This window comes from Triticum urartu, chromosome 7A (assembly GCF_056163025.1).
Source record: "Triticum urartu cultivar PI428250 chromosome 7A, HENAU_Tu73, whole genome shotgun sequence".
NCBI classification, from domain to species: Eukaryota; Viridiplantae; Streptophyta; class Magnoliopsida; order Poales; family Poaceae; genus Triticum; species Triticum urartu.
Window position 1 is genome coordinate 132,216,475 of NC_141879.1, and position 14,448 is coordinate 132,230,922.

Here is a 14,448-nt window from a genome sequence, read left to right on the forward strand (position 1 = left end):
AATCTATGCGCCGGGCTCGTCGTCATTGAAGCCTGGTTCAGGGGCTACTGAGGGAGTCCTGGATTAGGGGGTGTTCGGGTAGCCGGACTATACCTTCAGCCGGACTCCAAGACTATGAAGATACAAGATTGAAGACTTCATCCCGTGTCCGGATGGGACTTTCCTTGGCGTGGAAGGCAAGCTTGGCGATGCGGATATTCAAGATCTCCTACCATTGTAACCGACTTTGTGTAACCCTAACCCTCTCCGGTGTCTATATAAACCGGAGGGTTTTAGTCCGTAGGACAACTTCATCATACAACAATCATACCATAGGCTAGCTTTTAGGGTTTAGCCTCCTTGATCTCGTGGTAGATCTACTCTTGTACTACCCATATCATCAATATTAATCAAGCAGGACGTAGGGTTTTACCTCCATCAAGAGGGCCCGAACCTGGGTAAAACATCGTGTTCCTTGCCTCCTGTTACCATCTGGCCTAGACGCACAGTTCGGGACCCCCTACCCGAGATCCGCCGGTTTTGACACCAACATCCCGTCTTTTCCACGGTTAGCACGGGCCTTGCTGCTCTTGGCAGCAAACTCTGCATCCTCGCCGAGCCACCTATCCACCAAGCGCGCCCATCCATCATCCACTCTGTATCCACTGTCCTCACTCCATGCAAGTCACGGTACCCACATTATCAAAAGCTGCGACACTACTTTCAAAAGCTGCGACATTATCAAAAGCTGTGCCACTTAATGATATTATAAACAACCGCGACGCCACGGGCCGGATTGCCAAATGGGCCATTGAGCTCCTCCCATTCGACATAACATACAAACCCCGGCGAGCCATTAAATCGCAAGTATTGGCCGACTTTGTCGCCGAATGGACGGAAGCTGAACTACCTAAAGAGTACGGCGCATACTCCAATTGGATCATGCACTTAGACGGCTCCAAAATGCTGGCTGGTCTGGGGGCTGGCATCATCCTGACATCCCCAACCGGAGATACAGTCCAATACATGCTGCAGATACTGTATACAGACTCCAACAACGCAGCCGAATACGAACCCTGTTACATGGTCTTCTGATGGCAGTTTCCATGGGCATTCAACGCCTGGAGGTGCGTGGGGATTCAAACCTTGCAATATACCAAATAAATGGAGACTTCTATTCCAAGGATCCGAAGATGGCGGCCTACTGAAACGCCGTCCTAAAGATGGCAGCTCGGTTCGAGGGGCACGAATTTCACCATGTGGCTCGGGAAAACAATCAGGCGGCGGATATCCTCGCCCGCATCGGCGCAAAACGCGATGCGATCCCCCCCAACATATTTTTGGAAAGGTTGTTTAAGCCATCCGTGGTATGGGAAGGGGACACCGGTAACAATAGTCCGGACCCAGCCAAAATACCCAATAACGAACAGTCTCATAATCGGAGGCTCTGCCACCTAAATAACACCTTCAGCCCACGTAATAATGGCCATCATCGCCCCGTGGACAGAACCATTCCTGGCCTACCTAACTAGGCAGGAACTTCCCGAGGACCAAAATGAGGCACGCTGCATAGTGCGGCAATCTAAAGCCTATAGGGTCCACGAGGGAGAGCTGTATAAAAAAGCACTACCGGAATCCTTCAAAGGTGCATCTCCGGAGAGGAAGGGCGGAAGCTTTTGGCAGAAATTCACGCCGGACTCGGCGGCCGCCACCCCGCAGCCCGGGCCCTTGTAAGCAAGGCCTCCCGTACAGGTTTTTATTGGCCGACGGCCCGGGAAGACGCACATGACTTGGTCCAAAGCTGCATCGGTTGCCAGCTTTTTGCAAACCAAAGCCACATGCCACCCACCGCCCTCCAAACAATCCCCATTACATGGCCCTTCGTGGTCTGGGGGATTGACATGGTTGGACCCCTTAAAGGGGGAACCCATAAGAAAGAATACTTACTGGTCATGGTGGATAAATTCACCAAATGGATAGAAGCCAAACCTGTTAAAACAGCCAAATCCGGACCGGTGATAGAGTTCATATCCGGGGTTGTACACCGTTATAGCATCCCCCAAAGCATCATCACCGACAACGGCACGAACTTCACGGCCGACGAGGTAAAACTCCAGTGCAGCAACATGGGCATCAAGCTCGATTATGCTTCTGTCTATCACCCACAAACCAATGGCCAAGTTGAGCGAGCAAATGGTCTTATCATGAGCGGCATCAAACCCAGATTAGTGTTGTCCTTAAAGCAGTCTAACACCCACTGGGTAGAGGAGCTCGACTCCGTACTCTGGGGGCTGTGGACCACGCCGAATCGTACTGCCAGATACACACCCTTCTTTATGGTGTACGGTGCAGAGGCGGTTCTGCCGTGTGACATAATTCATGACTCACCTCGAGTGCGCATGTACGAAGAAAGAGAATCCGAGCTCGATCGGCAGGACAGTCTGTACACCCTGGAGGAGGAGCGCGACGTGGCAAAAGCCCGTTCCGCATTCTATCAGCAACGGGCTCGCAGATACCAAAGCAGAGAAGTACGCGCCAAAACTTATAACGTTGGCGAGTTAGTTCTATGCCTGCCGGAGAAGAAAAAGACCAAGCTCGAGCCCAAATGGGAAGGTCCCTTCATTATTGACCAAGTTCTAACCGGTGGAGCGTACCGTCTGCAGGACGCATCGAATAATCGACCTGAGCCGAACCCATGGAATGCAGCCAGACTCCGAAGATTCTACACCTAGCGCCGGACTCTATGTTCGTCTCTTTCCTTTGTCCATTTTTTCAGATACATTATCTGTCTTTTTTCTCTTTCTTTCTTTTATTATTTCTCAAGGCCTTCAAGGGCCAACTTGTGCCTCACTTGCACACTATTGACCCGCTAACTGCGCCCATTATACCTGGGGGCTTCTTACACAGAAGCTTAATTATTTATCTGGGCTTCATGCCCCGCACATGCGTTATTCTTCCACATGTACCTTTTCTTCACCATTATATGCATCGATATGACTTAAGTTTTGGCCAAGGTGGGTTGCCTAGCTCTTGTATTTATGCCCTACATTCCCGTTAATTCAGCTAGGGCATAAGGGGAGCACCTCTGCGATTGTTACTGCCGGGTCAGCCAGATGTGTACCTCAGATTGGGTGAAGCCAAAACCAAGCGTTATACTCGGTCGGTGAACAAAAGATGGTTTTTATTTATTTTCCATATGTGCCCCCAGATGTTATTTCCCGCGTCTCCTCTCGCAGTCCGGACATGCACTTTAGGGCATGCGTACCCAGGGAAAGGAACCCCTAACGGAACTATTCTCCCTGGAAGATGTTTCTTACTACCCATGTAATATCACATAACTAGTTGGATACTTGTCTGTTCAAGCACTAGTGACCCCTACGCCTGGTTTCCACGCATACCCCGGTTCTTATATAACTGAGCGGGTATTCGTACACACTCGGGACTATCGGGTCCTGAGGTTGAAGCGAAAAGGTCCGCCATGACAAATGATTTACAATCCGGCTAGAAGGCATTATACATGTCACTTTAATTACATAGTCATGTAGACTGACTAAATTCCTCTTCTGTACCATCCAACAGGCTGTCTAGCCTACAATCCTGTTGGGAATACTTTGCGGCTAATTCTACTTGCCCATACACTAAGCTAACGGGGATCTCTTTCCCATCGGGCCCCACAGGTCCGACCTCGGCCATGTGGTTTGGGTCAGCCTTGGTATACCGCGTCTTCACCATGGCCCAGGCTTCCCTGGAACCTTGACGGCAGGCCGATATCTTCCATAATCGGAAGCGCCACCGTGCTCCCTTGAGCTTCTCCGCAAGCTCTCCAATGCCTTCTGGCAGGGAGACGGATGGCCACAAGGCCTGGGCAATACCTTGCATCACCTGCCCAACTTGTTCGTGCAGTTGTGAGAGCTCGGGTAGAAGATCACCCGCAGACCCGGGCATCTCCTCCGTGGGACGACCCGTCAGCATACCTGCAGACATAATTCTGTTAGCCAGCTTATCTGCCGCCCCCCTTTTAAGGGTTCATCCAAGCACATACTGAAAATGCTGCGTCGAAGCCTCTTATTCTCCTTCTCGGAGTTCCCAAGCTGGGCTCGAACATCCTTCAGTTCCACGCTCAGCTTGGTATTGGCGTCTTGGAGACTGTTTTTCTCCCGCCTGACCTCAGTCAGCACGCGTTTGCCAGCCTTTAGCTGTCGTACGACATGCTGGTCCTCCGGATTCTCTCTGGATTCATCTGTAGTATCTATTGTTAGATCTGCAGCCACGCCGCACGCTATATGGTACCTATCATTCTTTGAAACAAATGTTACCAGCTGGGGACTTTTTGGGTTCCTTCAATGCGGCAACGACGGCCCGAAGTTGGGTCTTGCATTCCTCCAGCTCCTGTGACAGTCGAGTATTCTTCTCTGTAAGAACCTGCACAATAGATGATCCTTAAATCAGTTGTGCTAACTATTTCAAGTCTCAGGGGCTACTGATACATATAATCGTAAAATTTGCTTACCCGTACATCCCTTACGTACTGGTCAGCACGGAGGTACGCGTCTCCAGAAATGAAGGCATCAAATGCCTCTGGTGAGAAGCAAGCGTCACGGAGTACGGCCCGGCGACGCCTATGATTCATGGCGCTCTCCACTTCTGAATTTTTAGTAGATAGTCTATCCGCATCCTCTGTAGGGTGAGTATCCGGCGTCCGCCCCATGTCGGCTTCCGCCTCTATGTCCGGTCCTGGAACCCGACTGGTGGAAGCATGATCGGCAGCCTCACCGGACATATTCCGGCGAGCGTTTTTTCTATTAAAGAAAAACGGACGTCATTACATTTTGAGGAAGACGACAACCACGGAGCGGGGTTTTTGTCATACCTCTGCGCCGGCGTCTCCGTCCTGACCGCCTTCCTTTTTGGCCTACTCGGCCTCGGTGCCTCTTGTTGGCGAGTTGCTGCGGGTTCGGCACGACGCCCCGAATGCCTTCCCTGTAAAACACCATATGTGTATGGTAGGTGAGGTATCTAAAAGGGGATCCTAGTTTTTGGAGTTGGGATTTTGGTTTTTCTTACGAGCGACGCAGGGAGTGAAGGAAATATTCCCTAGAGGCAATAATAAAGTTATTATTTATTTCCTTATAATCATGATAAATGTTTATTATTCATGCTAGAATTGTATTAACTGGAAACATAATACATGTGTGAATACATAGACAAACAAAGTGTCACTAGTATGCCTCTACTTGACTAGCTCGTTAATCAAAGATGGTTATGTTTCCTAACCATGAACAAAGAGTTGTTATTTGATTAACGAGGTCACATCATTAGTTGAATGATCTGATTGACATGACCCATTCCATTAGCTTAGCACCCGATCGTTTAGTATGTTGCTATTGCTTTCTTCATGACTTATACATGTTCCTATGACTATGAGATTATGCAACTCCCGTTTACCGGAGGAACACTTTGGGTGCTACCAAACGTCACAACGTAACTGGGTGATTATAAAGGAGCATTACAGGTGTCTCCAAAGGTAGATGTTGGGTTGGCGTATTTCGAGATTAGGATTTGTCACTCCGATTGTCGGAGAGGTATCTCTGGGCCCTCTCGGTAATACACATCACATAAGCCTTGAAAGCATTACAACTAATATGTTAGTTGTGAGATGATGTATTACGGAACGAGTAAAGAGACTTGCCGATAACGAGATTGAACTAGGTATTGGATACCGACGATCGAATCTCGGGCAAGTAACATACCGATGACAAAGGGAACAACGTATGTTGTTATGCGGTCTGACTGATAAAGATCTTCGTAGAATATGTAGGAGCTAATATGGGCATCCAGGTCCCGCTATTGGTTATTGACCGGAGACGTGTCTCGGTCATGTCTACATTGTTCTCGAACCCGTAGGGTCCGCACGCTTAAGGTTACGATGACAGTTACATTATGAGTTTATGCATTTTGATGTACCGAAGGTTGTTCGGAGTCCCGGATGTGATCACGGACATGACGAGGAGTCTCGAAATGGTCGAGACGTAAAGATTGATATATTGGAAGCCTATGTTTGGACATCGGAAGTGTTCCGGGTGAAATCGGGATTTTACCGGGTTACCGGGAGGTTACCGGAACCCCCCGGGAGCCATATGGGCCTACATGGGCCTTAGTGGAAAGGTGAAAGGGCTGCCCACAAGGGCTGCGCGCCTCCCCCCTTGCCCTAGTCCTATTAGGACTAGGAGAGGTGGCTGGCCACCCCTCTCCCTCTTTCCCCCTCGGGGAATCCTAATTGGAATAGGATTGGAGGGGAGTCCTACTCCCGGAAGGAGTAGGACTCCTCCTGCGCCTCCCTCCTTGGCCGGCCAGCCTCCCCCCCTCTACTCCTTTATATACGGAGGCAGGGGACACCCCTAGACACACAAGTTGATCCACGTGATCTATTGCTTAGCCGTGTGCGGTGCCCCCTGCCACCATATACCTCGATAATAATGTAGCGGAGTTTAGGCGAAGCCCTACTGCTGTAGTACATCAAGATCGTCACCACGCCGTCGTGCTGACGGAACTCTTCCCCGACACTTTGCTGGATCAGAGTCCAGGGATCGTCATCGAGCTGAACGTGTGCTCGAACTCGGAGGTGCCGTAGATTCGGTGCTTGATCGGTTGGATCGTGAAGACGTACGACTACTTCCTCTACCTCGTGTCATCGCTTCCGCAGTCTGTCTGCGTTGGGTACGTAGACAACACTCTCCCCCTCGTTGCTATGCATCACATGATCTTGCGTGTGCGTAGGAAATTTTTTGAAATTCCTACGAAACCCAACAGTGGTATCAGAGCCTAGGTTATTTATGTTGATGTTATATGCACGAGTAGAACACAAGTGAGTTGTGGACGATACAAGTCATACTGCCTACCAGCATGTCATACTTTGGTTCAGCGGTATTGTTGGACGAGACGACCCGGACCAACCTTACGCGTACGCTTACGCGAGACCGGTTCCCTCGACGTGCTTTGCACATAGATGGCTTGCGGGCGACTGTCTCTCCAACTTTAGTTGAACCGAGTGTGGCTACGCCCGGTCCTTGCGAACGTTAAAACGGAGTCTATTTGACAAACTATCGTTGTGGTTTTGATGCGTAGGTGAGATTGGTTCTTACTTAAGCCCGTAGCAGCCACGTAAAACATGCAACAACAAAGTAGAGGACGTCTAACTTGTTTTTGCAGGGCATGTTGTGATGTGATATGGTCAAGGCATGATGCTGAATTTTATTGTATGAGATGATCATGTTTTGTAACCGAGTTATCGGCAACTGGCAGGAGCCATATGGTTGTCGCTTTATTGTATGCAATGCAATCGCGATGTAATGCTTTACTTTATTACTAAACGGTAGTGATAGTCGTGGAAGCATAAGATTGGCGAGACGACAATGATGCTACGATGGAGATCAAGGTGTCGCGCCGGTGACGATGGTGATCATGACGGTGCTTCGGAGATGGAGATCACAGGCACAAGATGATGATGGCCATATCATATCACTTATATTGATTGCATGTGATGTTTATATTTTATGCATCTTATCTTGCTTTGATTGACGGTAGCATTATAAGATGATCTCTCACTAAATTATCAAGAAGTGTTCTCCCTGAGTATGCACCGTTGCGAAAGTTCTTCGTGCTGAGACACCACGTGATGTTCGGGTGTGATAGGCTCTACGTTCAAATACAACGGGTGCAAAACAGTTGCGCACGCAGAATACTCAGGTTATACTTGACGAGCCAAGCATATACAGATATGGCCTCGGAACACGGAGACCGAAAGGTCGAGCGTGAATCATATAGTAGATATGATAACATAATGATGTTCACCGATGAAACTACTCCATCTCACGTGATGATCGGACATGGTTTAGTTGATTTGGATCACGTGATCACTTAGAGGATTAGAGGGATGTCTATCTAAGTGGGAGTTCTTAAGTAATATGATTAATTGAACTTAAATTTATCATGAACTTAGTACCTGATAGTATCTTGCTTGTTTATGTTGATTGTAGATAGATGGCTCGTGCTGTTGTTCCGTTGAATTTTAATGCGTTCCTTGAGAAAGCAAAGTTGAAAGATGATGGTAGCAATTACATGGACTGGGTCCGTAACTTGAGGATTATCCTCATTGCTGCACAGAAGAATTACGTCCTGGAAGCACCGCTGGGTGCCAGGCCTGCTGCTGGAGCAACGCCAGATGTTATGAACGTCTGGCAGAGCAAAGCTGATGACTACTCGATAGTTCAATGTGCCATGCTTTACGGCTTAGAATCGGGACTTCAACGACGTTTTGAACGTCATGGAGCATATGAGATGTTCCAGGAGTTGAAGTTAATATTTCAAGCAAAGATGGAGGAGAATATGAAGTCTCCAATAAATTCTATAGCTGCAAAGATGGAGGAGAATAGATCTGTTAGTGAGCATATACTCAAAATGTCTGGGTATAATAATCACTTGATTCAATTGGGAGTTAATCTTCCAGATGATTGCGTCATTGACAGAATTCTCCAATCACTGCCACCAAGCTACAAGAGCTTCGTGATGAACTATAATATGCAAGGGATGAACAAGACTATTCCCGAGCTCTTCGCGATGCTGAAGCTGCGGAGGTAGAAATCAAGAAAGAGCATCAAGTGTTGATGGTCAACAAGACCACTAGTTTCAAGAAAAAGGGCAAAGGAAAGAAGAAGGGGAACTTCAAGAAGAACAGCAAACAAGTTGCTGCTCAAGAGAAGAAACCCAAGTCTGGACCGAAGCCTGAAACTGAGTGCTTCTACTGCAAGCAGACTGGTCACTGGAAGCGGAACTGCCCCAAGTATTTGGCGGATAAGAAGGATGGCAAAGTGAACAAAGGTATATGTGATATACATGTTATTGATGTGTACCTTACTAATGCTCGCAGTAGCACCTGGGTATTTGATACTGGTTCTGTTGCTAATATATGCAACTCGAAACAGGGGCTACGGATTAAGCGAAGATTAGCTAAGGACGAGGTGACGATGCGCGTGGGAAACGGTTCCAAAGTCGATGTGATCGTGGTCGGCACGCTACCTCTACATCTACCTTCGGGATTAATATTAGACCTAAATAATTGTTATTTGGTGCCAGCGTTGAGCATGAACATTATATCTGGATCTTGTTTAATGCGAGACGGTTATTCATTTAAATCAGAGAAGAATGGTTGTTCTATTTATATGAGTAATATCTTTTATGGTCATGCACCCTTGAAGAGTGGTCTATTCTTATTGAATCTCGATAGTAGTAATACACATATTCATAATGTTGAAGCCAAAAGATGCAGAGTTGATAATGAAAGTGCAACTTATTTGTGGCACTGTCGTTTAGGTCATATCGGTATAAAGCGCATGAAGAAACTCCATACTGATGGACTTTTGGAACCACTTGATTATGAATCACTTGGTACTTGTGAACCGTGCCTCATGGGTAAGATGACTAAAACACCGTTCTCCGGTACTATGGAGAGAGCAACTGATTTGTTGGAAATCATACATACCGATGTATGTGGTCCGATGAATATTGAGGCTCGTGGCGGATATCATTATTTTCTCACCTTCACAGATGATTTAAGCAGATATGGGTATATCTACTTAATGAAACATAAGTCTGAAACATTTGAAAAGTTCAAAGAATTTCAGAGTGAAGTTGAAAATCATCGTAAGAAGAAAATAAAGTTTCTGCGATCTGATCATGGAGGAGAATATTTGAGTTACGAGTTTGGTGTACATTTGAAAAACTGTGGAATAGTTTCGCAACTCACGCCACCCGGAACACCACAACGTAATGGTGTGTCCGAATGTCGTAATCGTACTTTACTAGATATGGTGCGATCTATGATGTCTCTTACCGATTTACCGCTATCATTTTGGGGTTATGCTCTAGAGACGGCCGCATTCACGTTAAATAGGGCACCATCAAAATCTGTTGAGACGACGCCTTATGAACTGTGGTTTGGTAAGAAACCAAAGTTGTCGTTTCTTAAAGTTTGGGGCTGCGATGCTTATGTGAAAAAGCTTCATAGGATATCCAAAGGAAACTATTGGATACACCTTCTATCACAGATCCGAAGGCAAGACTTTTGTTGCTAAATTCGGAAACTTTCTTGAGAAGGAGTTTCTCTCGAAAGAAGTGAGTGGGAGGAAAGTAGAACTTGACGAGGTAACTGTACCTGCTCCCTTGTTGGAAAGTAGTACATCACAGAAAATTGTTTCTGCGACACCTACACCAATAAGTGAGGAAGTTAATGATAATGATCATGAAACTTCAGAACAAGATACTACTGAACCTCGTAGATCAACCAGAGTAAGATCCGCACCAGAGTGGTACGGTAATCCAGTTCTGGAAGTCATGCTACTAGATCATGATGAACCTACGAATTATGAAGAAGCAATGGTGAGCCCAGATTCCGCAAAGTGGCTTGAAGCCATGAAATCGGAGATGGGATCCATGTATGAGAACAAAGTATGGACTTTGGGATTTTGGTTTTTCTTACGAGCGACGCAGGGAGTGAAGGAAATATGCCCTAGAGGCAATAATAAAGTTATTATTTATTTCCTTATAATCATGATAAATGTTTATTATTCATGCTAGAATTGTATTAACCGGAAACATAATACATGTGTGAATACATAGACAAACAAAGTGTCACTAGTATGCCTCTACTTGACTAGCTCGTTAATCAAAGATGGTTATGTTTCCTAACCATGAACAAAGAGTTGTTATTTGATTAACGAGGTCACATCATTAGTTGAATGATCTAATTGACATGACCCATTCAATTAGCTTAGCACCCGATCGTTTAGTATGTTGCTATTGCTTTCTTCATGACTTATACATGTTCCTATGACTATGAGATTATGCAACTCCCGTTTATCGGAGGAACACTTTGGGTGCTACCAAACGTCACAACGTAACTGGGTGATTATAAAGGAGCATTACAGGTGTCTCCAAAGGTAGATGTTGGGTTGGCGTATTTCGAGATTAGGATTTGTCACTTCGATTGTCGGAGAGGTATCTCTGGGCCCTCTCGGTAATACACATCACATAAGCCTTGCAAGCATTACAACTAATATGTTAGTTGTGAGATGATGTATTACGGAACGAGTAAAGAGACTTGCCGGTAACGAGATTGAACTAGGTATTGGATACCGACGATCGAATCTCGGGCAAGTAACATACCGATGACAAAGGGAACAACGTATCTTGTTATGCGGTCTGACCGATAAAGATCTTCGTAGAATATGTAGGAGCCAATATGGGCATCCAGGTCCCGCTATTGGTTATTGACCGGAGACGTGTCTCGGTCATGTCTACATTGTTCTCGAACCCGTAGGGTCCGCACGCTTAAGGTTACGATGACAGTTACATTATGAGTTTATGCATTTTGATGTACCGAAGGTTGTTCAGAGTCCCGGATGTGATCACGGACATGACGAGGAGTCTCGAAATGGTCGAGACGTAAATATTGATATATTGGAAGCCTATGTTTGGACATCGGAAGTGTTCCGGGTGAAATCGGGATTTTACCGGGTTACCGGGAGGTTACTGGAACCCCCCGGGAGCCATATGGGCCTACATGGGCCTTACTGGAAAGGTGAAAGGGCTGCCCACAAGGGCTGCGCGCCTCCCCCCTTCCCCTAGTCCTATTAGGACTAGGAGAGGTGGCCGGCCACCCCTCTCCCTCTTTCCCCCTCGGGGAATCCTAATTGGAATAGGATTGGAGGGGAGTCCTACTCCCGGAAGGTGTAGGACTCCTCCTGCGCCTCCCTCCTTGGACGGCCAACCTCCCCCCCTCTACTCCTTTATATACGGAGGCAGGGGACACCTCTAGACACACAAGTTGATCCACGTGATCTTTCCTTAGCCGTGTGCGGTGCCCCCTGCCACCATATACCTCGATAATACTGTAGCGGAGTTTAGGCGAAGCCCTGCTGCTGTAGTACATCAAGATCGTCACCACGCCGTCGTGCTGACGGAACTCTTCCCCGACACTTTGCTGGATCGGAGTCCGGGGATCGTCATCGAGCTGAACGTGTGCTCGAACTCGGAGGTGCCGTAGATTCGGTGCTTGATCGGTTGGATCGTGAAGACGTACGACTACTTCCTCTACGTCGTTTCATCGCTTCTGCAGTCGGTCTGCGTGGGTACGTAGACAACACTCTCCCCCTCGTTGCTACGCATCACATGATCTTGCGTGTGCGTAGGAAATTTTTTGAAATTACTACGAAACCCAACAGGGAGCAGTCCGGGATAGTCGGCCGTAATGGGCACCATGGCATCATCATAGCTCAGTTGGTAGAACTGCCAGTCTATCAGCTCCACGAATATGTTTGGATCTTCTTCGAGTCCGGGATCGAGGTCCCGGTCGGGGTCCTTTTGTTGTGGGGATGGGCTGTTGACCTCCCTTATGGCTTTTCGTAGTTCCTGCCGTAAAATGGCAAGGTGAGTACCTACGACAAAGAATGTGGGAAGAATGGGAGTAAGGAGATATAACTCACCCAGCTTGGAGGGTTGTACATGGAGAATCCATCCCGTGGCTTGATGCGGATGAGCTCCTCTTCCTCTCCCTTGAACAACTCGGACAAGATTTTTTGCTAAAGCAGCAGCGTTGTCCGGACCCTTACGCCCGCAACGGGTGGCATCATCTTCCCCGTTAAAACACCACAAGGGGTGCCCTCGATGTTGAAGTGGCTGCACTCCCCGCATTATGCATATTGAAATAACCTCGATTACTATCAATCATGATTGAGCCAGCGCTTTAATCTGGTTCATCAGGTAAAGGACTTCTCCATTGTCTTCCTCCTGGGGTCTCCGTGGGCGCCAGCTTCGGCGTTTCTTCAGTGGAGCATTGTTGAACTCAGGAAGACCCCACCGAACAGGGTCCGGAAGGGAGACGTCCTCCATATAAAACCATTCCGAAGGCCAGTCCTCGGATGTCTTCTTAGGAGTACCGGACAGGTATCCGGCTTCGGCGAAGCACCATATTTCGGCTCCGCCCACTTGATAAAGTGACACCTTCTGTGTGTGGGGGACGAGGCAAAATAACCTTTTCCACAGCTCGAAATGAGCCTCGCGGACCAGGAATAACTCGAAGGGGGCAACATAGCTGGCGATTTGTAATATGGAAGCAGGGGTGAAATTATGTAGTTGGAGGCGTAAAACTCCAGGAGCCCGTGGAGGAACGGATGAATTGGAAATCCGAGTCCCCTTAATAAGTAAGGAACAAGGCATACCCGCTCCCCCGTAGAGGGACTGGGAAGCTCTCCGCTTGCTCCCCGCCATTGTAGGTGGCGAGCCCGGCTCGGACGGGAACCATATACGCTAGAGGGAGAAATCCCTTAGTCTGCAATTTGACTAATCGACTGTGTGGGACAGAACACCTCTCCCAATCACCTGGCTTAAGGCTACGAGGGCGGGAGGAGGAGCTGCGGTGGTCGGCCATGCTGGAGTGGATTTTTATGAAGCACGCTCTGATGGATTCTCGCTGGGGGAGGATGATATGGATTGGATCTAAGAATCCCCATCCCTTTACTAGAAAATTTATTTATCTGGCTAGGGGGGCAAATGTAAAAACACCCTGGCTCCTCGTATTCATTTGACGCATGGAAGATAGCCCTTATTGGGCGCAGAAGCCAAGAGGACCAACATTTATGGGGCCGGACACTGCTTAACAAACATTCAAAATTTGGAGAAGAACCCGCCTTGCAATGCCGAAGACAATACTACGTGTCGGACTTGACATCATTGAAGCCTAGTTCGGGGGCTACTGAGGGAGTCCTGGATTAGGGGGTCTCCGAACAGCCGGACTATATCCTTTGGCCGGACTGCTGGACTATGAAGATACAAGATTGAAGACTTTGTCTCGTGTCCGGATGGGACTTTTACTTGGCGTAGAAGGCAAGCTAGGCAATACGGATATGTATATCTCCTCCTTTGTAACCGACCTGGTGTAAACCCTAGCCCCCTCCGGTGTCTATATAAACCGGAGGGTTTTAGTCCGTAGGACAACATACAATCATACCATAGGCTAGCATCTAGGGTTTAGCCTCTCTGATCTCGTGGTAGATCAACTCTTGTACTACTCATATTATCAAGAACAATCAAGCAGGACATAGGGTTTTACCTCCATCAAGAGGGCCCGAACCTGGGTAAAACATCGTGTCCCCTGCTTCCTGTTACCATCCGCCTTAGACGCACAGTTCAGGACCCCCTACCCGAGATCCATCGGTTTTGACACCGACACACTTCCTTGCGTGCAAAGATGTCGCTGGTGGGTCCCAGCAGTCAGCGGGAAACATTTTTTCGTGAAATACAGTGGCCCGTCTGGTAGGTCCCAGCTATCAGGTGTAGGAATCATTATTTTCCACGTAATAAGGAGGCACTTCCTTGCTGCAGTCGTCGACCCAGCTATCAGCCTCTCCACGTATA